Source organism: Sus scrofa, chromosome 18 (assembly GCF_000003025.6).
Source record: "Sus scrofa isolate TJ Tabasco breed Duroc chromosome 18, Sscrofa11.1, whole genome shotgun sequence".
NCBI classification, from domain to species: domain Eukaryota; kingdom Metazoa; phylum Chordata; class Mammalia; order Artiodactyla; family Suidae; genus Sus; species Sus scrofa.
The window spans coordinates 44,309,205-44,336,405 of NC_010460.4; the positions used below are offsets into that span (position 1 = coordinate 44,309,205).

The 27,201-nt window shown below is 41.6% G+C and overlaps 1 long non-coding RNA gene across 5 annotated transcripts in view; it reads left to right on the forward strand.

Annotated features, from left to right (window-relative positions):
* LOC102167346 overlaps positions 1-15,542 on the forward strand; it is a 55,524-nt gene extending 39,982 nt beyond the window's left edge. For 2 of the 5 annotated variants that reach the window (XR_002340315.1, XR_002340317.1), the window contains 3 exons: positions 3,196-3,304; positions 10,222-10,303; positions 10,479-11,188. This is a non-coding gene — a long non-coding RNA (uncharacterized LOC102167346). Of the gene's footprint in view, positions 1-3,195; positions 3,305-10,221; positions 10,304-10,478; positions 11,189-12,036; positions 13,466-14,189; positions 14,331-14,822 lie in introns of those variants that run through there. The other 3 variants (XR_002340318.1, XR_002340319.1, XR_002340316.1) reach the window with 3 other exon arrangements.

The following is a 27,201-nucleotide window of genomic DNA, read 5'->3' on the forward strand; positions in this document are numbered from 1 at the left end:
TGGGAACCAAGACAGTGCCTAAAAAGGAAACAACAGGCCTTGGTTAACCGCCAGAGCTCCCAAACCTGGTCCCATCTGCTGGGAAGTGGTGACCAGCAATGATATCTAAGAACGCTAAGGGTCCTGCTGCTCACCATCCACTATCACCACTGACCTCCCCAGCTGCAAGTCCTGGAGACACAGCATCTGGCCCAGCTTTGATGAAAGTGTGGCTTTGGGGGAGTGGGAGATGTGAGGGCTGTATGAGCTTAAACCAGCTTTCCAGCTCTTCTTTTCTGCCTCTCGTATGTCAAACCCAGTGTGGTACAGTAGACAGAGCCTGTGAGGGCAGCAGACTATATTCAAGCCCCAGCTTTGACTTTCAATCTTTACTTTCTTTTGGTCTCTGTTCCTTCGTCTGTAAAACTAGATGATTGTACTTGTTTCCCAGACTTGTTGTGACAACTTAATGAAGGTCTGTTTGCAAGACATCTAGGAGAAATGCGTGTCATACAATAGATGCTCAGTTAAGGTTTTCAGCTCCTTTACTGTAGAACCCAACTTGGGTTTCCTCCACACAGCCTCCTTCTCTGCTGTCAGTCAGTACACACTGAATGTGGTGATGTGAGTTTCACTTCTGCTCCTGCCCCTTGCTCAGGCATCACCCCCCATCCCCAGATGCCCTCGCCTTTTCCTTTAGGGATCTTTCCTTCCTTTCATGAGCTAGAGCCACTTCTGAGAATTCTTCAGTGAAGGCTCTGACTTGGATAGAGTGGCACTAAATGCTATTTCAAGCACTTGTTTCCACAGTGAACTCCTGGCACAACACTGTATTGACAGTTTCTTATCATGCACAGAATAATTCTAATGCATACACTCCAGGCCCCCAAAGTTCCTGTCCTCACTGATACACTCATGTACACAAAGTCGTACATTTCTAAACAAGAGAGATTAAAAACTCAGCAGGAAAGTAAAAGAAGGTTTGGGGACTGTTTTCTTCTTTATTTTTTAATTGCTTAGATGAAAAAAGATCCCATGGGGGGAGACTCTTCTTTTAAAAAATCCAGGTTAATGAAATTCTTAACCAATTTTAAGGAAAATCTTAAAAAATTCATACAAATATCTGATTTACTGTATCTCCCTTCATCTCCGGTAAATTATATGGGCAGTCCCAATCTCATTTTCTCCTAGTAAAGACTTCTCTCAAGATAGGAAAGTCAGAAACCCATTCAAATTAAGGCATAAAAAGCTGATAGTGAAAGTTTTTCCTAGAGGAAGTTGCTGTTTGATCAAGAAAGTAGACTCATGCTGAAGAAAGTTGTGCTGTGGAGTTTGGACGTCAGCAAAGTGAGATTTGGGAGGGCAGCCTTCCCATTACCCCTCCCTGGAGAGTAGGAAATATTCTTCCATTTAGGATTTGCTTCTTGGCTTGCAATAAATATCTCTTTCTGGGTTTTAGTCAGGGATTTAGGGAAAGAATGAGGAAGATGGGAATGGTCCAGGCTGCAGGAGGTTTTGTCTCATAACATGCTACAAAACAGCTTTCCTCCTCAATAGAAACAAGTATGCAGAGCTCACCAGTAGACCTCTCAGTATCCACGCTCACCAGTTCTTGACCTCCGGGGGTGGAGACACATCATCAGCCCCCTTGCAGCTAGCTAGGGTCATGTGACTTAGCTCTGGCCAATAAGAAGTGTCATGTGCCAGTGTCACGTTCCACCTGTACCCTTGTCAAGGCTTCTTCATCCTGTTGCTGAAACACGGCACTCACTGTGTTGACCCTGGGATGTGGGTCATCCATGGTGAAGCAGTGCAGTAGAGAGAGCCTGGTTCCCTGGATGCCTGGCCCCCTGAGATCATAGCTGCCCTGAATCATCTGCCTACAGTTTTAAAATAGACGGAAAGAAGCTTCTCTCCAAGCTATTTGGGGGTGTGTGTGTGGGGGGGGTTGTTCCTCGCTCTTAAAGCTGAATGCAAGCCTGCCAACAAGCCTACAACAGATAAGTGTAATGTCTCAGCTTAACTAAAGCTCACTAACTAATCCTATTGATTGCCCGTCGTGTTTATTTGTACTTAAGTTCAGCTCATGCTTGGTGGGCTAGCCTGGTTAAATAATCATCATGTTTATCGCTTTTCTCTAGTTAAGTGCCAGAGTGCCCCTAACATTGCCTAACATGATGTTGTAACATAAAATTTATTTCTAAGAGAGCCTTGCACACAGACCCATGTAAGCACACACACGTGTGTGTTATAACATATACATACTTTCATTGAGATAGCAGCTGTATAGGTGGAAAGCCTTCTTTCCAGCATGCCACATCTGGGTAAACTCCAAGAGCCAATTGCCTTTTTCACTTTGTCAGAGAGTAGAAAATGACTCATTGTATCCAAAGCAGGCTTAAGTGCCCCTGATTTATTTACCTATCTGCATTCAATTAGAAAAGTGCCCTTATTTTCTATTTATTTATAGACGTCATTTTGGTTATGCCGGTGCTTTACTGTATGTTGTTCACTTCCCCCGAACAGAGAGGCATGTTTACAAAGCCCTTACCCATAATTAGTGTCACTCAGTGGAACAAGGCACCTCTGTTTTGTACCTGCCACAGCTGTCATGCTGTCTTCAGAACGAATTGCACTGATGGACGACTTGAGTCACCAGTTTCTTCAGAAAGTAGCATAAAAAGTGTTATTGCTGTGAGTCTGGTGCTCAGGGAAGCCGTATCAGGTGTTATACTCTGTGACAGCCTAAGCTCAGAGAGAGCTTCCTCTGTTACATTTCCAGTTAATTATTCTTGTACTTTTCAATAGCTCCATGTCATAAAAACAAGGCGTGCAGTCAATTCGGATTAGCTTTATCCTGTCAGGTGATGGCAGACCTCAGACGACACGTTAATCAGTGGAGTTGGCTTGGGTGTTCTACGCTTGTGACTACTGTCAGCCATGTTTAAGTTGTGGGGGTAGGAGGCGGGGAAAGCATTTTTTATGGGTATACATTTCATTAGGATTCTAATAAAAGTGCCGTGTCTGAGAAAAATATAACATGCTCCACGGCTGTGTTTAATTTTTCTTTAGGACACTTTTCTATTAACATAAATTGCTTGAAGGAAAAGCATGTTGTAAGTAATATTTTTCTCCAAACATGAAGCCTTATTAAAACTTCAAGATATTTTTTTTAAATCATCATGATTCTCTCTTCTTTTGCTTTTGGTTCTTCAGATTCAATCACAGGCCAAATGGACTTCATTCCAATGCCATGCCAAGTGTGGGCAGCAAGAAATGGAGACATGGCTGATGGAATTCACCAGGCCTCCTCCGGGCTGTCCAAGTAGGTACTGCATTGCACACGCACATTTTGTCCCCAAGGAAGCAGAAGCTTTACAGAGCTGCCTTCCAACCTGCTAGTGTAATAAGCACAATATAGAAACTTCCTTCTCTTGCTTGAAGAGTTCAAGATGTGTATACACAATCAAAATGAAACAGAGAAGTGAAAATCTCTTGTACTGGATTAATACATGCCACTTTACTAGGAATGCTTTTTCCTGTGGGTAACAGAAGAGGTCAGCAGCACTGGCGTAAATCAAGGCACATTTATGTCTTGCTGAATGATGTAGCTCGGTCCCATTGAAGAATTTGGATGTCATCAGGGACCTAGGCCCTTTCCATCCTTCTGCTCTATGTACGCATTCATCCTTAGTCATGGCTTTTCAGGGTCAAAAGATGGCTCCAGGCAAGAAGTTAAACTCTTCCAGAAGCCCACAGTCTAACTGGATCACAGGAAGGTATCTAGAAAGCAGATAATTAGATTTTTCAGTCTGAAGTGGGATGTGCACAGAGGAGAAAGGAATTGGGAATGGCTGATGAGTCAACCAGCAAAAGCCACTGAAAGACCCCAGGTCATGCAGGGGGCCAGTCGGGGAGCGGGGCGGAGGGCACTTGAATTAGCCAGATAGTGGCCTTCCTCCTCCACTTAATAAACTTAGAAGCACGGCCTTAGTACTGCAGGAATCCACTCTCCACCTTGCAGTCAGAGAGATCTTGCTAAAGTTTTATTCTGATCAAGACCCTCTTCTGCTACAAATTCTTAAACACTTACCACTGATCTCAGGGTACAGTTCAGATGCCTTAATGTGCTTAACACTATCTTTAATGGTTCACTTCTTACTTCTAGAGCCTTATCTCTCAACACTACCACCCTTTGAGTTTGACACAAGTTATTCTGACCTACTTCGAGTTTTCCAGTTGTACCCCAATCTCCCATTTTTGTATGCTGCTCCCTCTGCCTGAAACATTTTATCCTGCAGACATGCACACATACACACTATTCCACCTGGCTAATTTTTCTTTTTTTAAAAGATACGATTAACATAAAACATTGTATTAGTTTCCAGTATATAACATAATGATTCAGTGTGTGTATGTATTGTGAAATGATCAGTGAATCTAGTTAACATTCATCACCCCACACAGTTAAAATTTTTTTTAATCTGATGAGAACATTTAAGATCTATTCCATTAGCAACTTTTATGTATACAATACAGTATTATTAACCATAGTCACCATGCTATAGGTTACATCCCCAGGACTTATTCTTGTGGCTGATCCTGCAGATCTCAGTAGAAATAATTGTAACTCATTCTTTCTGGGAAGCTACCCTCACTCCAATGGCAAGTTCATTGCCCCTCCCATAGACTCTCCTAGAATCCCATACTACTCTATCAGCATGTGGGATCTAGGACTGGACTCTGGGGAGAAAAAGAAGCACTTCTAAGGGAAAGAATGTGGATGAGAAAAATGAAAAACAGTTTTTATCTATTTCTTTCACTTAAACTGACCCCAAGTCCCCATTCAGAGTTGGGAAGGTATTTACCATGGCCAAGCAGTTTAGTGCAGTGGGTAAGAACATGTGCTGAAAGTCAAACTGCCTTAGTTCAGACCCCTGCTTCATCCCTTATTAGTGGAGAGATGCTGGGTACATTGCTTAACCTTTCTCAGGTTCAGTTTCCTTATCTGTCAGATGGGGTAATGGTAGGGTTTACCTAAAGTAGATGTGATTGGCTGTCTACTCAACATCTCTTACCCCCACCATGAGCATCTTCTGCAAAAAGCACAGGTGGCCCTAAAGAAAATGAGATGCAAGGAAAAGTGAGTCCCCTTTGCTTCCTCTGGGGCTAGACATAAAGAACACAAACGCTGAGATATCGTGGCGGTTACCTTATGACCCCGAAGAGAGTCAACTCAAGGACAAAGTCACATACTGGAAACAGAGCAAAAAGACAAAAAGAATCCAGGTTCTTAATGGTATCAAATGATGAATTGACCAATCTTAAAGCTGCCCTACCTTTCGACCTTTTATTCCTAGGGATAATTCATTTCTTTATCACTTAAGAAGTCATTTCTAGTTGGCATTTTTCATACTTACAACGGAAAGAAGTCTTAGGTAATATGCTCCCTCTAAAGACTGTGAGAATAAAAAGAACTAATGCATATAAAGAGCTCAGTGCAGGACCTGGCGCAGAGAAGGCCCTTGAAACATGATGTCAGTCATCGTCATCAACCAATGGCTCTTCTGGGTCAGTGAAGAGAGATTGTTCCCAGTGCAGCTCACGCCAGGGCAGAGAGTTCTGGAGGATACATTCCTCGAAGGAAGGAACCTTGTCTGTGTAAAAGTCACTAATTCCTATCATTATCCAGGCCAATGCCAAAGACTCTATGAAGAATAATTAGAATAATTTCTGATTACAATGTGGCAGTCTCATCAGCTCTATGACTATCAAATGATACCAGAATATTAAGCTTCAAATCATGTCTCTTTGTTTTTTAAAAAAGATTTTTAAAGAAAATCTTGGAAAACACTTGGAAACTGGCAATTATAACTAGTTGCATGTGGTTGCCATGAATGGCCCAGTTTTCTAAACTGTTTGATTTATTTGGGGGGAATGTTAATTTACATTTGTCCCTTTCACTCATCACTATCCCTTTATTACCAAACTTTATTACTGTGGACTATAAATTCCTACACAGCATATGGACCACATAACTTTCTTGGATACCTAATTAACAAGGATTTTCTTCTAAACTGTAATTATAACAAAATATGGTACATTTAGCTTAATTTTCAATTTAATGCTTGAAGGTGCATAGGAAATTTAGCTCCGTGGCTCAGAGATGGGGAAAGCTGCCATGTATACACTCAATCCTTAAGAGTGGGTCTGGGAAACAGATGTTCGTAGGAGCAAAAGAGAGATGAGGATAATGAAAAAGTGTATATGAAATGATATCAATGATTAAAGGCCAGGATGTAGTTCATGCTCATTAATAGATGAGGAGAAAGGAATAGGAAAGGGAAATCTCAAAGTTATCAAAGAACATAAAAGACACTCCATTCTTGGCAGAGGCAGCCTGTCTTCTTCCTGGCTCCTTCACAAACATCTTTCTTCCTCCTTCATGCAGCCCAGTGATGTGGACCTGAAGCCACTCAGGTCCACATCACTGGGTGTGTGTCTCGAATGGGAACTAATTCCTCTGAGTAGGAAAGACCACGGAGAACACTGGGAAACCTAACATTAGGAACTATGCGGTCCTAAGATTGTTTTTCTAGGGCATATGTTTCATGAAAATATTTAGGAGATGAAAGCTATTCCATAAAATCATATGTTACCCCCCCCAAAAAAAATCTCAAATGCTTTTTTGCAGTCATAGTTTCTATTCCCACTTCACCCTGCCACCCCAGCCACTTAGCACAGTTAGCTCTTAATTTGCCTGAGCAGAGATATATATAATCTACCTCTGGATGCATTGATGAGTGTCTTTGGAATGCATTTTACTCCTATCATCATATAAAGGTGTCTGATGGGAGTTCAGGAAGAGTTCAAAATTCATGGTACCTATTGGGACTCTTTATGTCATATTTGTGTCTATATGTCATAACTGACACAAAGTCCAGTTCAAATTGACTCAAGCCAAAAAAGGGAATGTACTGGCTCACATGATTGGAAAGGCCAGAGATAAAGCTAACTTCAGGTAAGGCTTTGATCTAGAGGCTCAAAACAGTATCAGTGGCCAACAGGCACATGAAAAAAAAAAAAAAAAAAGCTCAGCATCACTAATCGTCAGAGAAATTCAACTCAAAACCACAGTGAGATATCACCTCACACCTGTCAATAAGGCTCTCGTCAAAAAGAACACAAATAAATGTTGGCAAGGATGTGGAAAAAGGGAACTCTATCTAGTACGCTATCGGTTGGATTACAAATTCATGCAGCCACTGTCGAAAACAGTATGGAGATTCCTCGAAAAACTAAAAGTAGAACTACCATATGATCCACTGCTGGGTGTATATCCGAAGAAAATGAAAGCACTCATTTGAAGAATGCATGCACCCTAGTGTTCATAGCAGCACTGTTTATATAAATATGGAAGCATCTAAGTGTTCCATCAACAGATGAATGGATAAAGAAGATGTGTGTACGCACACGCGCACACACACACACACACACACACACATACACACACACACTGGAATATTACTCAGCCATAAAAAAGAATGAAATTCAGCCTTTTGGAGCAACATACATAGACCTACAGGGTATTACTTAGTGAAATAAATCAAAGAACGGCAGACACCTTGTGTTGTCACCTATATGTGGAATCTAAAAAATAAAACAAATGAATGTATATGACAAAACAGAAACAGACTCACAGATATAGAGGGTTACCAGTAGGAAGAGAGAAGGGGAGACAGACAAGATAGGGGTAGGGGATGAAAAGACATGCACCACTAGGTATAAAATAAATAAGCAAGAAGAATATATACAGGGAAATATAGCCATTATTTTGTGATAACTTTAAACGGGGTATAATCTAGAAAATATTTAATCACTGTTATACACCTGATATTAATATGAAATTGTAAGTCAGCTCTACTGCATATAAAACCCATATGACAAAAGAGTAGGCTTCTCTCCATGTCTTTGCTCTTCCTTGTGAGTTGGGCTTTATCGTCGAGCTTTCCACAGTGTCTTCCGTGCCCTGCATCACCCCCGAAGTTGAGGGCTCTTCCTGGAATGACAAGTGAATGTCTGTGTCCATCCTCACACACTACACCACACCATCTGGTAAATCCCGTGGAGGAGAGAAAGGAATCTCTTTTCTAGAAGTTCTAGCAAAGGTGTGGGGTTTTTTTCCTGTCATCTCAATGGATATTGTTGAATTAATGGTCTCTCCTTAAAGCAACACCAGAGCCAGAGGAAACAGGTGATGTGATTGGCTTCAGCCAATCACATGAAATTTTAGGAGAGTAAAATTCCACCCACACCACGTGGTAGAAGTGGAGGAAGGGCACTTTCTCAAAGGAAATTTGAAGGAGTAGAAGCCAAGTGTGCTAAACAGCTAGTGGTAGCACCACATCTACCCAGGTAGCTTACCCTCAACAAGTGGCACTCTTCTCCATCTCAGAGATGTCATGGAATGTCACTCTTTGGAGGTGTCAGAAAAGGCAATGAAATATCCTTAAAAGGATGTAGATACAGATATTATATATATGAACATGGATATAGATATATTTCCTTAGTATATTCCTTAGGTTAACCTTCGTGACTCTGAAGGACAAAAGGCAGCACTTTACCCTGCATCTCACCATGGATGGTAAAATGCCAGAATCCCTACAGGATATTCAGGGTGTTAACTTTCCTCTTTAATTGCCTCTGTATAACACCAAGTATATGATTTAAAAGGCCTTTACTATAACCAACAGCAATAATTTCATTAACTAATTCACCCGCAAATAAAGTAAGAATTGATTTTTTTTTTTTTTTTGATGGGCATCATAGCACCCTTTCCCCAGAGCACACAGGAAACAAAATTCACAGTGATTTCTCCAGTGTTTGGCACAAGGTGTGTCACATAGTACAATGTGAATAAATATTTGAACACATATTCCTTTGAAATGACTATTCCTTTGAATGAATGATTGAATAAGGTAAAAATGCAGGTGTCAAAGTGAAAAGAGACTTGGTCACAATCCCAAGTTGTACATCACCTCCTGGCACCTTTGCATCACTGGAGCTGCGGTCCCTGATGAAGCTGGTGACCATTCACATGGTCATGGCTTTAAAAAATATCTCATTTTAGTCCCAGTAAGCCAGTTATAATTGGACCTACTTTCTCAGCTGGTTCATAGGGCATAAGGACTTGGAGCAAAAGCAAAATTGTAAAAATTCACACCTCTCCTATTGGCCCTTCCTCCTAAAATCAGTGCCAAGGCTTACACCCCTCTTTCGCTTTTCCTGCCACAAAAGGACACTGGACTGATGAGGGATGGGGAGAATTTGGATCAGAAAAAAAATCTGTAAAACCCATTACATTTCAAGTGTGGCTCCAATAAGTTGCTAATTTGACATGAAAATTAGGGAAAGCTAAGAATAAAAAAGCATTCCATCTAAAGTTTATTCAGATGAAGGGTAAAGTGAAAGGCAAAAGTTAGAAATAGTCCTAGGTAATCTTTTGTTTATAGTTTCCTTTAACTTTACTTCTAAGGTTATAACCCCTGCCAGGATACCCTGCCGAGAGCTCTCCCAACTGCAAAATGACAGAAAGATCCTACTGTTGCTCTCGGCCTGGCTGTCACTGATGTGCTGTGGACTGTCTCCACTTAGGGCAGTTCTTGCCACCCTAGAGCCTAGAATTGTAGAGCCAACAATACCCTGACAAGGTCCAGCGCAGTTGGAGTCAGGAAGTCTGCACCTGGCAGCGTTTGTCTGTGGAATTCGGGTTCCTACGTTGCATGTCTTACCCCAGCACTAATACTATCATTTAAGAAATGAGAAAAGAGCTAGGCCAAAGGCAAGGTTGGTTATGCCATAAATAACCTCACGTTCAAAGCAATTTATGCAGCTGCCTGGTGAGCCAGGCCTAAGAGACTGGCACACACGGCTGCTACATGTATGGCCCAGTTGGGGAGTGTTCTGTGCATGGAATGTGGCTATTGGCACAATTTTGTTCTGTACCTGGACCGATTTGAATTGCTGACTCATTGCCAGGAAACCTAGCAGACCTTTGGGAACCCATTAAAAAGAAGGCCATATATTTTGTGTGACTTGTGAATGGAAAGATGGATGTTGTCAGAGGCCCTTTTTTGCTGCCAGATTGGGCATAAGATGAGCATAATGGGGATTTAGATTATACAGAAAGACCCTTTTCGTAGACTTTATTTTGTAATAGCTAATAATTATAATAACTTCCAGGTATTGAGTGTCTTCTATGTGCCAGGCGGTATGCTGAGCAACTTAGATATATTATCTCGAATTCTCATCACTGCCATGTAAGGTGAGTGAGGGTGTGTGTGTGTGTGATCATTATAAACAAGGCAGCTGATGTTCAGAGAGGTTAAATGACCTGCCTAAGGCTAGGAATGTGCCGCAGAGGAAATCAGACCTAGTTTTCTTCGGGCTCCCAAGCCTGTGCTTTTCTCCCTAAGTCATGCTGTCTCCTGCCACGGCAGGGTTCTGCCCGAGCAGAGTAAAAAGCCACATAAATAACGGATGCTCCTGTGAACACCAGCCTCTGGATGGACCCCTGGGGGTGCTGGGATGGATAACACACAGATCTCAGCACATGGACGTAGCCCATGCCCAACCCAGGGCAGCGTTTCATTGTTCTCACTCGGAAAGCATCTCTTCCCACACTTTCTCTGGTCGGAGCACCAAGTCCAGGATGAGATTTTGAAACCCAGTGGAGATGGACACTTGGAACACAACAGTCTCTCCAGGATACCAGTCCTCTCTAGCTCAGGACGGAGAGCTCCGCTAACAAATGGTTTGAATTATAGGGAATTTGAATGTGTTCTCTTTTCTTGGACAGAGTCGATGCAATTATGAAATAACCCCATTTTGAAAGTGTGTTGTCCAGATGCTGCTACAGCTGAGTCTTTTCACGAACAGCAGACTCCTGACCATTTCTTGTGGAGTCACACCCCCGCATGAGCAGTGGACATCCATGATCTGAGAAAGAATTCCAAAGTGAAATTGACACTATTGCATTGGAAATTCAGGCTATTGAAACCTAGAAAATCCTGATTGGGGAGGGGGCAGAGTTAATATTATTTAGAAAAGAAACAACAGCTGTTTAATGATAGCTTAGGAATTAGAAAAATCTCGTAATTTGCCAAGATGAGCCAAATGTTGTGACATATTAAATGCTGACATTGAAACATGCTCTATTATGAGTTCCCCATGGCTTACTCACTTCGTTTTTTTAAAGGGGAAATTTTTTGGGGGGGGGGCATAAGAATTTTCTATTCTTGGACTCAATCTAAATAATTTTCCCTCCTTCCTGCCTTCCAAGTGGTATTAAATCAAAGACCACTTTGAGCTGTGCAGAGAGGGGATGAGTCTCTCTAAAAATTAATTAACTAATAAAAAAAAAAAATCTCCTGCTCTGGCCTTAAAACCCAGAATGGCTGGAACAACACAATGGAAATCTCACAATAAAAGACTATTAATTTAGGCCTAAGGAACAAAATTGCATCAATGCCTTGACAAATACTTCTTAAAATTAAAATTGCATGTTTGCACATGGTGACTAGATTTGACTGTGTGAATATTTTTATGGCATTATAAGCCCCAGGGTCATGATGTACAAGATTTGCTAGAATGAAGAGGGAGAAATGTCCCACAGAGGTCCTTTTACTTCCCCGTTTCTGTCCTTCTCAGTTTCTCATAGACGGGATCACTGATCCCTTAACCTATATAAACTGAGCCACCATTGCCCACCCTCCCCCCGTCCCATCCAAGGGTCCAGAGCAACTGGGTTCAGAGAGAGAAAGTATGCAAATAGTAATGGACTGTTCCTCCCACTCCTTCCTAACCCCCTCCCTGCCTCTGGCTCCCCTCCCATCAAGGTCAATGCAGTGGGGTTTAGTATATTATGTCTTCCTTTTCATGTTGCTCAGAGTTCTAATATCTCCATTCTATCACTCATGGCCATTGAGGATACTTTGTCCCCCAGGCTGTAACTAACTGAGGTGGATGTTGTGATGTGCTCCCCAAATCCCCTTTCAGGTCAGAAGAACTTAATCCCCCAGCTGCTGGGAGTGCAGCCAGAAGAAGGCCCTCACCTATTTACCATTTTTGAGACTTGCTTCTGTTGGAGAAAAATGTCTGGCCCAAATCCACACCTCCTTCCAGCAGCAACTGGCATCCGATGACCAATCAATATGGGAATATAAAGGCCTGACCCCCTCAGGTCTCATCCTGCAACTCAGGACAGTGCTGAGGAATTCTCCCAAGTCAGCCATGGCCTTTGCTGGGATAGCATCTCAGCTCCCATCTCTCTTTTCAGTCCCATTCCCATCTCTTCCTTTCACAGAAAAGTTGATCCCAAGAGCATTCCTGAGTATACCTCCTGTATTCTGATTTGAGTCACAGAATCTGCTTCCTGGGGAACCCACCCTGTGTCACCCATTCTCATACTGGCCCCCTTGCGGTAAGGTGGTGTCTGTACCTAAATCTTGAGTTTAACCGAGACCCCACTTTATCCCATCCCTGCCTCTGCACTTTGTAGAGCCAGGCTTCTGCTTGGGGAACTGTGCTGAGATGGTCTGCCCTCCACTGAGGGTTAAGCTGCACCACTGCTGCACAAGGCCATGGTCAATAGCTGGATCTGCATGGCACATCAGCAGTTCCTACCTTCCCAGTAGGCAACGCCTTCACCTCCCCGTTGGCCCTGTGCTGGGCATCTGCCCGATTCCAGACAGGCCTTTGCTACCTCCTGCCCTCTTGAACCACTGTGCGTGCCTGGTTCACCCACTGGCTGAGCCTCTGCAATGAACAAGGCCTGTCCTGCTCTAAAGGGTGAATTGAGACCCAGCCTTTCTCCTTCCAGCACCACTTGACCCCCATCTCAACAAACACCCCTGTTTTGCAACAGATGACGCAGAGGGCTCGGTGGGATCTCAGAAGTGACGACTGAATCTCACATATTGTTTTGCTCCTTTGTAACCTGTGATTTTCAAGTCTTTGTAGGTCTGGCAGAAGGTGGGACAGAGGGGTTGCAGATGCACGGGGGGTGATATTAATGGAATAAACCTCTTTTTTGGCTCTTAAAACGTTACAGCCGTAAACCAGCTATAATGGAAAAAAATAAAAATCATTATGTAAAGAAAATAAAAAATAAAGTGGTATGATATAAAAAATAAAATAAAAACTTTACAGAAGTTTGAAACTCAAGAAATCTTAATGTTTGTGATCTCGCCATTTTAACTCGGCACCAGCAACGCTGCATTGTGAGGAACGCTGCTGGCGCAAACATTCGTTACTTAGAGTTACCGAACAGCTACAGCTCACCTTTCTTTTCCTAAGTATTTAGTAATTCAGAATTTGCACTCCTACTTGTATTACCCCTAAGTAGTCTGAATCAGTGAGGTTTATATCCCAGATACTTTCTTAACCATTCCCAGCTCATGACAGAAAGGGGCTTCTGTCCCACTTTGGTCTTCCTACTCAACCCTCCCTATGCTTCCACACTGAGGCATTTACAGCCACATCTAGAAATAAAAGAGAACACAAGTGTGCTGATGATACATTTTTACATATTAGAGGTTTTTACATTTAAAGATGGTGGGATTAGCAAAGTCTTGGCCAAGCAAGCACCAGAACAGCCTTGCAGAAGGAATGTGGTGTAGGAAGCAGAGAAGGGCCTGGCTTCCTCTGCCTCTCTCCATCTTTGTCCCCAGGGGGCATAGGCTGTTTTCTGCTTCCAACACCACAGTCTTTTTTTTCCAGATTATCCTTGTGCTCACTTAACCAAGATTTCACTAACATAAAACTGTTCTCTGTGTCTGTGAACAATTCTGTCTTCCAACCACATGTACTGCGAAGAGATTCTCATTTCCAAATGGCCTCTCCTTTTCCCTCTATTCAAATCATGCCTGTCCGTCAACGCCAACTCAGAGCCCCACTTCCTGCACAAAGCTTTCCCAGCTCCTGACTTTCAAGAAAGGGGTAAAGGTGGCTGGAATCCAGTGAGCTTGGCATCCGTCCCTCGTGAATTCCAGAAATGGATTATTGAATAGATGATTAATGAGCAAGTGCAAAAGAAAGTGCTGATTGCTAAGAGGTTGTGTAGATCCACCGCATTGAATTCATTATATTCTTGGGGACAGTTCAATTTAAAACAATGAATGTTAATGGGTATTTCTCATGTTGCACACCAGGCACTGTATTAAGCATTCTGGAGAATACAGGACAAGACGAAAGCCAGTACGATCTGACAGAGATATTATATGAGAGGAAAATAATGGAAGACCAGATTCCATTAGGAGTTTAATATCAACCAGGGGGGAAAGCCTTTTGAGGTAAGAGAGTTCCTTCTCTTACCTAGTATTACTCAGCACTGCAATCCCTAACAGAGAGGAGAAAATAAAATACAGCCATACCTCATTCAATGGTACTTCAGAGATAATTGCATTTTTTTACAAATTGAAGGTTTGTGGCACCCCAGTGTCAAGTCTATCAGCATCATTTTTCCAACAGAATTCGCTCACTTCATGTCTTTGTGTCACATTTTGGTAATTCTCGCGGTATTGCGAACTTCATTACTACTGTATTTGTTATGGTGATCTGTGATTAGCGATATTTGATGTTACTGCCATGATTTGTTGAAGGCTCAGGTGATAGCATTTTTTAGTGATGTAATATTTTCAAATTAAGTTATATACATTGTTTTTTAAGACAAAATGCTATTGCACACTCAATAGACTACAGTATAGTATAAATATAACTTTTATATGCACTGGGAAGCCAGAAAATTCATGACTCACTTCATTGTGATATTTGCTTTATTGCAGTGATCTGGAACCGAACCCAAAATATCTCTGAGGTCTGCCTGTACCTGCTTATTAGGTGTGAATGACTTGTATAATGGAGCACAAAGTGTAGTTCCAGAACTATCTCAGTGGATTGAAATGACAGAAGAAAATCCATTTTTCTCAATAATAAACAGAAATAAATGTAAAATCTTAAAAGTTTAATGAAAAATCAGTAGTGTACCAGAAGAATGTTTATGATGTGGAGTTCAATTTAAAAGCAGAAACCTGCATGCCTAAGCTATGATTAAGTGTATATAAAACTCCCACATGGATTATTTTTGAGTATGTATAATCAATTGCTCCAACACAAATTAGGAGCACTTCATAACTGTTCAGGTTAAAAACCATAGGGGTTTTAGTTAATCACAGGGTCAAAAGAAGATAGCAATATGCTGTCCCATGAAAAGGTAGCAACTAGCTCACAAAACTAATGAAACTATCTGCCACATTAAGTATAGTGTTCAAATCAAAAGTAATGATAGTTCACTCTATTGGCGTGGCCAGATTTACCCTGTGTCAAAAAGGCTATTCGATTTTAAGAGGACATTAGCACCCATCAGGAAGAGATTTGTTAAATCAGTTATAGTAATCCCCACAATGGAAACCCAGTTGCTGTTAAAGTGATCATGTGTAGCTACACTTATCAACATGGAGAGATGCCCATGACATGTTATTTAATGAGAGGGGAAAGCGGGTTACAGGAGAACCTGTATAATATCATCCAGTTTATGTAAAGTTAATGCATGTCTATATTTTTTAACATTCTTGAATTTTTTAAATGCATGTTTGAGCAGTTCTCTCATGGCTAAGCAGATTAAGGATCCAGCGTTGTCAGTGTTGTGGCTCTGGTTATGGCTGTGCCTCTGGTTTGATTCCTGGGCCCAGGAACTTCTACATGCCGTGGGTATGGCCAAAATAAATGAATAAATTTTGAAAGTGCATATTTCTTAACATGAAAATTTGAGAGACAGGACTAGTCTGCCTCCACAGAAGATTGTTGGAGAGGGCAGGCAGACGGGAAGGAGTGCGTGGCTGTAACCCTCAGATAACTCCATCTAGCAGAGGAGGCAGTAGGCTTAGAGTTGCCGCCTACTCACTGTTCCCACTGTGCAATGTAAACTGAACACTGGCTTTGCGTCCATCACCAGGCGATGCACTAAGACCATACAGGTGAGCAAGACACTGTATGTGTGCCTTTAGGAAGAGGAGGAGAGATGGCTTATTTGTTTACTGTGGCTGTCATAACAGATGACTACAATCTTGGTAGCTATAAACAACAGAATTTTACTTTCTCACAGTTTTAAAAGCCAAGATCTTGATCTTGATCAAGTCTGAGATCAAGGTTTGGATCAGGCCATACCCCCTGCAAAGGCTAAAGGGGAGACTCTCTCCCAGCTTCTCGTGGCTGTTGGCATTCCTCGGCTCCAGTCTGTCTCATCTCACATGGCCTTCTCTTCTGTGTCTGTATCAAATCTCCTTCTGCCTCTCTCTTCTAAGGACACTTGTCATTGGATTTAGGACCCATCCAAGTAATCCAGGATGATCTCACTCTGAAATCCTTAGTTATATATGCAAAGACCAATATCGCCAAAGAAGATTATATTCACAGGTTCCTGGTGGACAACTTTTTTTGGGGGGGGGGGCAGAGGGCAATCATTCAACCCACTACAAATGGCTAAACAAGTACTTGAAATATATAGTCTTTCTGGATGTCTGTGCAAGAAGGGGCAGAGAATAAAGTAGAGGAAAGGGTGCTTAGGCGGATATATTGGGATTTAGATATTTGCTTATGTATCTGCAACCCCACTAGACCATGCATTCTCAGTAGGGGTGCTTTTCTTCCCACAGGGCAGAAATTCATTCTGGAAAAGCAAAAGGACCTTTTTTATTTTAAAAACACAAATATACATATGGTATATAATTAGATATATAGTATATCTATTATGTTAAAATTTCATATCCTTCACTAGGAGACCTAGCTCATCCTCTGGGATAGTTTCTTATCTATGATATTAAATTTCATGGAGGCTGCCACTTAAGAAAAAAAATGTCTGAAAAGACTTCTTAAGGGAGTAATAATGAGGAAAAAAGGTTGAGGAATCTTGAACTAGACCAGAACCACGACAAAACCAAAGACTGTCTCATAGCCATCAGCCTGTAGACAAAGTACTTAGAAACTGTTAGTTGGTTAAACGAACAAATGGATGAAGCTTTAGGGAAACAAATTTGGCCTTAGGAGAAGCATTCTACAGAGAAAACTGACTAGTGGTGAACTAGAGCTGCCCCAGGAATGTTAAGTACTCTTTCCTTGGAAGTATTCAAGTAGAGATAAGTGAGGATTTTCATCTGGGAAATGTCTGAATGAGTATAGAAGTATTTGGTAAGCTTCATCAGTACATGACACACAAATGTCACAATACCATAAAGACCATGGGGTATTTGCTCAGCTGCTTTGGCTTCTAGACAAGCCAAGTTTGGTTATTGCGGTTCTCCATGTCAGTGACTGACGAGATGTAAGCCATAGCCATCACTTTAGCCCACCTAGAAAGGAAATACAGCGGCCTAATGAAAACTGGTACTGTTGCTTTCAACTTGTCCTTCAGCTAGGAGACCTAGCCCATTGTCTGGGGTGGTTTCTTTTGCTGCTTCTCTTTCACTATTCTATTTTGCAAAAAATAACCCTAAGGATACTACAAATTCAATGAATTAGCGAAGAGTGAGAATCAGCGATAAGGCAAATTTCTCCCTTCAATCTGCCATTGACAACATTTCCCATCCGCTTTAGCAGGAAAGCGCTGGGGCGGGGCCGGGTTAGGGCGTTAATATCATTAGAAGAGATCCCACTGCTAAAGCAAATTAAGGAAAACAAAGGCAAGGTTCTGTCTATAGCACTTGCTGAAAGACTAGATTTTTTAAAAAATTAAGTCATATTCACATAAGGAGATGGTTCAACTCTCCTCTCAATTATTGAGAAACTGGGTAAGATAATTGATCAAAGAGTCTATAAATTTAAGTCACTTAAAGCAGCTGATGTTTCACAGTCGATGTGTAAGATACCAAGGAAACCTTCAAAACAGGAAATATCAGACTCAACTCTAGAGAGTCAGGCTGTGGTGAATTTGTACTTTTTGGTTTTGCACAATGATTTGCAGATGTCTTCTGAAGCCTGTGGCCAAGAGCGGGCGGCTTGGGCCATGCTCAGCCTTCCCTGGACCTAATCTTGCAGGCACCCAGAGCAGGAGCAGCCCCATGGAGTTGCTTAGCTGCCGCCCGAACAGGATGAACTGGTGAGAAAGGTGTTTCAAATTAGTCTCTCCTTAAGCGAAAACAGCTCACAAAGCCATCGGTTTAAAAAGTACTTAAGCATCTGCTCTTATTGAATGTGTTTGGTTTGGTTTTACTTCTCCGACCAGAGCCACATGGGATGGCACAGCCAAAGTGGTGAGGTCTCCGCCTGCCTTAACAGGAGAATTTATGCCCCTCAGCCCTGTTAACACCGTAAGATGCCAAGGGCGTAAATCGTCACATTAAATGCAGAGAATTGCAGTTTTATCATTGACAAAGAGCTGCACCCTTTCGTGGCTAAAACCTGACACAAGATTTCTCACTCTGGGGAACTTTATCCAACAGGAGGGGGGAAAAATTGGCTCTAAAATCTCACACACCATATTCCAGCAATTTGATTTTGAAAAAAAAAAAAAAGTTAAACAAGTTGGCAGTAGGTCAAAAATATCACCATTCTGATTTTTATGAATGTTTAAAATTTGAATCTGGGTTTGTTTTCTGAGTGTAGGAGCCTTGGGCCCAGAGCCAACTTGAGAATCAACAGCCCCAATTCAAAGTCTCTTCTCCCCAATGTCACCCCATCTTGTAGCTGGAAGGCCAAGGGGAGGGTGAACTCCCCACGGACCGACGCTTCTGGAAACACAATCACAAATGCAGCCCCTCTCCAGCTTATGACCTGTTAGCAGCACAACTACAACCGTCTCCATAATGAAGAACAGAAAATGACACAGAAAAGAGAGACATAGTGATTTTAGCCAGTAGATTCAACAGTCATCATTATTTCGTGATACAAGGATGATTGCTCCTTTTCTGCGAGAAACTTTCCCATGTGCTAATCTGTATTAATCCATTAGAAGGGGAATATGTATTCACATAAGAAATATATCCTGGACCTTAGCAAATAAACCGCTAAGATATTCCTTTGAACAGAGAGCTTCGCTGGTTACACTCAAGTGTTTCCAGACATCAAATCAAAAATGCCTCAGAAAGGCTGGTGTCAGTCACAGACAGAATTCTACTGGCTTCACCAAAAATGTATTTGCATATAGCTCTCTAGGAATGTCGCTCATCACATTACGATGGATGTGGTGACAGCCAAGAGTCCCGTCAATACCCTAAACAGTGTTTTTCAAAGTATGGATTACAGAAGTATACCCTTTCAAACACTCTGCCAGGTGATTAATTTTGATAAAGTTTGCAAAGCACTTCAGAAAGCGGAGCGTCTGCTGGTAGTATATGCGGTACATTCAGAAGGACTTTGCCTCAACTTGGGCTAATCTGTACAGACAATAAACACTCAGCAAATCTTACTGTCATTGGAAACAAGTATTTAAGAGCCTTTTGGCAGTAAGGGCATCTTTTTTTTTTTGCGTTTTTAAAATTTATTTATTTTTTATTTCTTTCTTAGGGCTGCAGGTGAAGCATATGGAAGTTCCCAGGCTAGGGATCGAATCGGAGCTATAGCTACCAACCGACAACACAGCCACAGCAATGTGGGATCTGAGCCGCATCTGCGACCTACACCATGGTTTATGGCAACTCCAGATCCTCGACCCACTGAGCAAGGCCAAGGATAGAACCCGAATCCTCGTGGATGCTAGTCAGATTCATTCCCACTGTACCACAACGGGAGCTCCAGTAAGGGCATCTGAATGGAAAAGAAAAAAAGCCAGGTGGAAACCCAGCCACACCTTAAAAATACATAGCATTTAGGCACTCTCACACTTTGGCTGAAGACTTTTCTCTTGCCGAGGATACTTGAAACTATTTGAAAGTGAGGTGTGCACCTCACCAAAAATACAAAGGAGACTTAGTCATAACCTTTTGTCTGTTCCAATTGCTCTGTGTTTCTTAGTTCCTTTTTTGTGGCCAACCATAGGCATGGCATGTAATAAAAATAAAGTTTGTAAATTGAATCTTACTAAAAAGGAAGCTAAAACCATTGAGGACTTCAGGCTTATATTGAAGACAGTTACAGAAAGCTGCCATCCAAAGAATGGCTTGCCCTCATCCCCTCCTCAGAGTTCACTGGGTATAGCAGACAACTGACTCTGGTTTGCAGGAAATCCAAGAAGCAGATAGGAGGCGGGTCTACATGTTTGAGGGGTGTCAGAGTTATTTAAACAGTATCCTTCAAAACAGGAACACTTATTTTTGTTTTTTGATCTTTAAGCTGGTTATTATGATGGATTATGAGAACAGAAGCTAAATGTAATAAGGGGTCTGAACAAAACCAGACTCATTTTTTTTTAGAAAAGGAAATGGAATATAAAGTAACTCATCCTCAGATGGAGCCTCTAAGAAGCCATCTTATCTGCCACAAATCAGGCCTCATAAACAATTTCTAATACCTGTGTTAGCATTTCCTCTCTCGGGGAAGGAGTAAAAGTTATTCCAGTGAAATTCTGCAAACCTATGCTTATAGATGTTAAAAACTGGAAGAATGTTTTTGCAGGACTCTTCAGCAGGATGTGTGGCCACCGTAAATAGGAAAATGAAAGAAAAAATTAAAAGTTCTCAAAAGGTTACACTACAAAAGCAACAGAAATGCCAAACGCGAAAGAAGTGGGAAGAGCCGAGACAAAAGAGAAATAACTGTTAATGTGTCTTAACACATACTACAGCAGTATATATGCAATATATATGCAATATATGTGTATATATGTATGTGTGTGTATATATGTGTATATATACATACATGTAAACTTTTAATTATTAGTAACCAATTGTTATCAAAAACCTACCATGTTCAAGGGACACTGCTGACTAATATATAGATGAGTTTTAAGGCTATATATTTAAATTTCATTTCCTTTTAAGCACCATTGTGTTTTATGACAGTAAAATGAACCAGGTCATTAAGTCACTCTGAGATACATGACAAAATGCAGATTCACAGATTTGAAGCTTTTCTTGAAGCCGAAATGTATAACTCTTGGTGTGGTTATCACATAACATGCCAGAGAGAAGTAAGCGTTGCTTACTTGATTATGCCTACTCTGTATTTCAGAATCAGAGTCAGACAAAGTCTACCAAATACGGTGTCTATACGTTTATCCACATATATCTATCTAGAACATTGTTTAACTTGGGACTGCGTGGAGACTTCAAAAGGGTATCTGAAAATGACTGAGCCCTAATTCTAGAATAAGAATTATACAGGTACATAGATACACTCACATACAACACACTCTAAAGTTTAATGAAAACAAATACGTCTAGAGCAGAGACACGCGATCTAGGATAATAGCCATGAGGTCAGATAGTCTGGTCATTGGTGTATCCACAGCATTTCAGCATTGTGCCTGACATAGCCTAGATACTCAGTAAACATTTGCTAGATGAACAAATGAGAGAATGACCACAAATGGATGAATATCTACTGGAAGGCTGTAAGTGGTTACTTTGGAACAACACTAGGGCTGGTTGCATGGATTCTCGAGTGAATTTAGTGTGGCCACAGAGACACTGTGTGCCGGGAGATTGGCCAGGATCAATGAGCACATCTCAAACCCATATCTTGTTTACAAGACACCATTCTTTACTAGAAGGAATGAAAGTTCTTGAAGAAATGACTGATTCCAGAGTATAAAATGAAGTATAAAGTGAGCCTGGGAGTTCCTGTTGTGGCTCAGCAGGTTAAGAACCTGACATAGTCTCTGTGTGGATGTAGGTTTCAATCCGTAACCTCACTCAGTAGGTTAAGGATCTGGTGTTGCTGCAAACTGTGATGTAGGTTGCAGATGTGGCTTGGATCTGGCGTTGCTGTGACTGTGGCATAGGCTGGCACCTGCAGCTCCAATTTGGCCCCTAGCCCAAGAACTTCCATATGCAGCAGGTGTGGCTGTTTTAAAAAAAAAATTGATTAAAAATAAATAAAATGAGGAGTTCGCGTCGTGGCTCAGTGGTTAACAAATCCGACTAGGAACCATGAGGTTGCAGGTTTGATCCCTAGCCTCGCTCAGTGGGTTAAGGATCAGGTGTTGCCATAAGCTATGGTGTAGGTGGCAGATGCAGCTCGGATTCTGCGTTGCTGTGGCTCTGACATAGGCTGGCAGCTACAGCTCCTATTAGACCCCTAGCCTGGGAACCTCCACATGCCGCGGGTGCGGCCCTAGAAAAAGATAAATAAATAAATAAATAAATAAAATGAGCCTGAAACATCTTTTTGTGCCAGAACATAATAATGTATGCAAAGTATAACAGAGGCATCTCTAAAGGACAGAGGAAGCGATTTGAAGGGACTCCTGATGACCAAGTCTGGAACAATTTGAGCAGCAAAATGAATAATGCTAGCAATTGATTATAACACATCAAATAAAATAGGAATTCATGATTCCGTAGTGATATAAATAATAAATGTAGCATTTAAGCCAATATCTGAATGAGAATAAGCAACTGAATGAGATGCATCATGAGAATTCTGGCCAGCGGAAACAACTATGACAAGGGTTCCTTGGTTAAGATGACCTTGGCATGTTTGAGGAAGAGAGAAAATCAGTGTGGCTAAAGTATGCAGATGGGCACATGAAGCGCTTTGTGAGGTCAGTGGAGACCTTGAGAGGTGTCTAGAGCAGGAAGAGTTCATAGTCACCACAAGAAGTTTGGTTTTTACTTGCAGTGTCAGTGGAAGACTTTGGAATGTTTTAAGCATGCTCTGATTTAGATTTTTTTTTTTTTTTTCAGGGCTGCACCCTCAGCATATGGAGGTTCCCAGGCTAGGGGTCTAATCGAAGCTACAGCTGCCAGCCTACGCCACAGCCACAGCAACTCAGGATCTGAGCCATGTCTGCGACCTACACCACAGCTCACGGCAACACCTGATCCTTAACCCACTGAGCGAGGCTAGGGATCAAACCTGCAACCTCATGGTTCCTAGTCAGATTCGTTTCCTCTGTGCCACGACGAGAACTCCTAGTTTTTTCTTTCTTTTTTAGATACACAGCTCTCTGGCTTCTATGTAAGGAAAGGATTATAATGGTACAAGAGTGGAAGGAAAGAAATTAATTGGGAAGTTATTGCAGTTGTGCGGTCTAGAGAGGAGGATGGCACATGGTAGAACAGTGGTATTGGAAGTGGAAAAAGCAGGCAGTTTAGGGATGTATTTTGAAGGAAGTGTTGACAGTTCTTGCTGATAGATTTGACATGAAAGTAAAGAAAAGAGAAAATCAAGATAATTCCTGGATTTTTGGCTTCAGCAGCTAGGTGGATGTCAGGGCTGCTTACTGAGCTGGGATGATTTGGAAAGAAGCAGATCTTGGAGGCAAGAAAAATATCTGCGGTTCTGTTCCGATAGCCATGATAAGTTTCAGCTTCCTATCAAAGATCCATGTGATGATGTCATATGGACAGTTGGCTATAGAAACCCTGAAATTCTCAGTAAAGTTCAGAGCTATTGACACAGATTTGGGAATCATTGGTGTGTAGGCTATATTGAAGACCTTGAAGTTAGATAAGATCACCCACAGGAAAAAATATTGCTTGGGATTAGATGAGAACCCCAAAATGTGCTCCAGAAACCTCTAGCACTTAGAGATTGTCTAGGAAGGAGAAGGAGCAAAGAAGGAGACAGAGAAGGAATAGCCAGTAAGTAAGAGGAAGACCAGGAGTACGTGGCATCAGAAGTCAAGATGCATTTTAAAGGGATTTTTAAAAGGAAGAACAGCCATATAATGTAAGACCATATGTTTGGTAACATGGAGGTAATCATGTCCTTGACAAGAGCAGTCTCAGGAGGAGTAAGGGGGACAGAAACCCAACTGGAGTGAGCTAAGCAGAGATTGTGAGACAAGAAAGTGGAGTCAGCAGCTGTAGGCAACTCTTTAAGAACTTGCTAGGAAGGGAAGCAAAGAAATGGAGCAGAAGCTAAATTAAATGGATCAGAAAGATAAATGGAGTCGAAGGTTTTTTATTTTATTGTTTAGGCAGGAGATACTAATATTAGAGCACGTTTTTTTATCTAGTTGTGTATCCCCTAGACATTTGTGATGCAGTGTTACAAGAGAGGAGACACGGCAAGTCAATGAACTGAAAAGTAAAGCAACAGCTGCTGAGTACAAATCAGTCTTGATAGGATGGAGGAGAGACACTTTATTATGATACAAGGTGGGAAGGGAAGGCGTATGCATAGATTAACTGATGGGAAAAACAAGAGAACCTGGCTGCTTCTGTTTTTTCAATGAAGAATGAAACAGGTCACAGGGTAAGAATAGGCAGAAGGTGAGGAGGAGAAGGTATAAAATAGTAACTTTGAAGAGTGGGAAAGTGAAGTAAATGCTGCTATGCTATCAACCTGTCCATTTGAGATTTGAGACCAAGAGTTTAAAGTGACAACAGTCAGCACAGGTGTGAGTTTTCCTCCAGCCGAGCGCTAGCACAGTTATGTTTTTAACCAGAATTGGACCCTACTAGCCATGTTCAGTGGGGATGAATAAGCAAGAATTAAGGAGGTTAATGACGTCCATAATAATGAAACATGACGTTTAAGCTGGCTGTGGAGAGAAGTGAGGGCACCAGGGGAGGCGACTGAAAGTGATGGTAAATGCTTTGGAAAACTCAGCAAGGTCAATAAACTGCTAGTGAGTGCTAAACTAGGTGAGCTAAAGGACAGAAGGAATGTGGTCTTGGTAGTGAACGGCCGTGGAAGATGAAAGACCAGATCATTGGTTGAAGAACTGTGAGACCAAGTTTAATTACAAGATAAACTCATTTTGAAATTCAATAATATCTCAGTTTACCAAATGGACTCTCTTTTTCCATGTTCCCCTGATCCTTCCTAAGTCTAAGAAGAATATTTAGAAAAGAGTGAAATACAAGGTAAATGGTCTGAAAAAAACTTATTTCTACTAAGGAAGTAGTGCTGATTTGATCTGATTTTTAAAATCAGTTAATTTTGTGTTACCCAGTGACCCAATTTTTCCCTTCAGAATCCTTTTCTCAAGGAACACACTGTGGAAAATGTTGACCTAATGCTTTTGGTTAGGAGAGCATAAAGATCTTGGTGAAAGTTACTTTATAACTATATCTCTGGGGTAGACCAGTTGGTGAATAGTACCTTTTAACCTGCCCTGAGTTTCACAAATGGATAAAATGACTTACCCAGTTTGTGTTGGCCTCACCACAACTGAGAGCAAAATCCAGTTTCTACCTCTTAAACCAATCCCTTGATAATCAAAACGAGGTTTTAACTGACTGCTAAGGAGTTCCACGGCTCTTCTATTTTCAGGGCTGGCTTCATGGACCTGTGACACAGGGCCCTAAGCTCAGAAGGGGGCCCACACTTGGGGCTTTAATGTTCTAGTGATCACTATCTTTAAAAAATCTTAATAATTTGTCTTTGAATACTTTTTTTTTTTTTTTTTTTTTTTTTTTTTGTAAGTGAGGTCCTGTGGGACAATGAAGCATTCGCCAGAGTTTGGAACCTCTGCTCATGTGCAGCCCCTCCTTCCCCTCCCACTATTCTGCCTCCTCAGAAGAGGCTCTCTGCCATCCTGCAGAGAGGATGGGTTCGAGTTAGGGGCCCATTTACAAAGACCCCAGGCCTTTGTGAGGGTCTGCACTCACTACAAGGAATATCCTTGCGTTTGTGTGTGTTATTAGGTAGCAAGTAAAGAACACCATGATAGAGAGAGAGGCCACAAAAGAAAGGAGAAAGCTTTTCTCCTGACTTTTGGACAAGAGGCCTTGCAATTTCATTTTGCAGTGTGCCTACAAATTATGTAGCCAGCCCTGGCCATTGCGTGTGATGATGATGGAGACAGTGATGGTGAAGGAGGGGAGGAGGAGGAGGAGAAGAAAAACGGGGGGAGGAAAGGGATAAGAGAAAAGAGGAAGAAGACCAGTGCTTTTACTAAAAAGTTAATGCTTTTATAGCACTAACTGTAAGGCAGTGTTCCAAGTGCTTTATTTAAGCCTCTCAACAGCCCTTTGAGATAAGTTCTGTAATTGTTTCATTTCACAGATGAGGTGAAAGCGCAGCCCAGAGAGGTTAAGTAACTTGCCCAGGGGGTCCCAGGTGGTAAGTGGTAGTGCCAGGATTCAGACCCAGGGTCCGTGTATCTACGCTTTTCCCATTCCACCTCTCTGGGTTTTTTAATCAATTATAGATACTAGTACTTGCATCTTTATTAACCTTTAAATATGTTATTTTTATATAAAACTTCCAGAATAGGAATTCATTTTGCTTGTTTGCCCTCCTACACATAAATCTTTATTTTTCTAATTATTTCCTGCTTCACGTAAGGACTGTCATCTGCTTTAGTAACCCACACCTAATAAAAGTGCTGAATAATCTTGGCTCTGCCGTGTAAAGTGAGAGTTCTAATTTTTAAAACGTTGTCTTTACAGATATAGGCAAGCTTAATTTATTCACTCACCAGTACTTCACCATAGACTATGTTGAGAATATGGGCCTGCACTTAGCCTGAAACCTTAATGTAGAACAATTGTCATGCCATTTCCTAAATCCTGAAACTAGGTATTTACTCAAGATAGAAATATTGAGAGTTCCCTCCGTGGTTCAGCTGTTAACAAACCCTACTAGGATCCATGAGAATGCAGGTTCGATCCCTGGCCTTGCTCAGTGGGTTAAGGATCCAGTGTTGCCATGAGCTGTTGTGTAGTTCTCAGACCTGGCATGGCTGTGGCTGTGGTGTAGGCCTGCAGCTGTAGCTCTGATTTGACCCCTAGCCTGGAAACCTCCATATGCCTTGGGTGTGGCTCTAAAATAGAAGAAAAAAAAAATCTTTATGCAAATAAGGCCCTTAGGATTCAGGCAGGATCCAGAGCTAGAATTCAGCAGAGAAAGAGAGAAGCCTAACAAGGAAATCCATGGCACTAGACTCCTGTGTGGCCAATGTTTTTGTCTAGGTTTCTTTTCCACACTCCTGGCTTTTATCTCTGCAACCACCAGCTTTCCTGGGACCCTCTGGTATTTAAGACTTCTGATTCCCTATTATGGCATTTTCTTCTCTTTGAGAAGGGAATCATTTCCTCATCAGACATCAACACTCTTTATAATCCGTGCTGGATATATGGGGTTGGTTATATCAAGATTACGTTAGAGGAGAAGAAA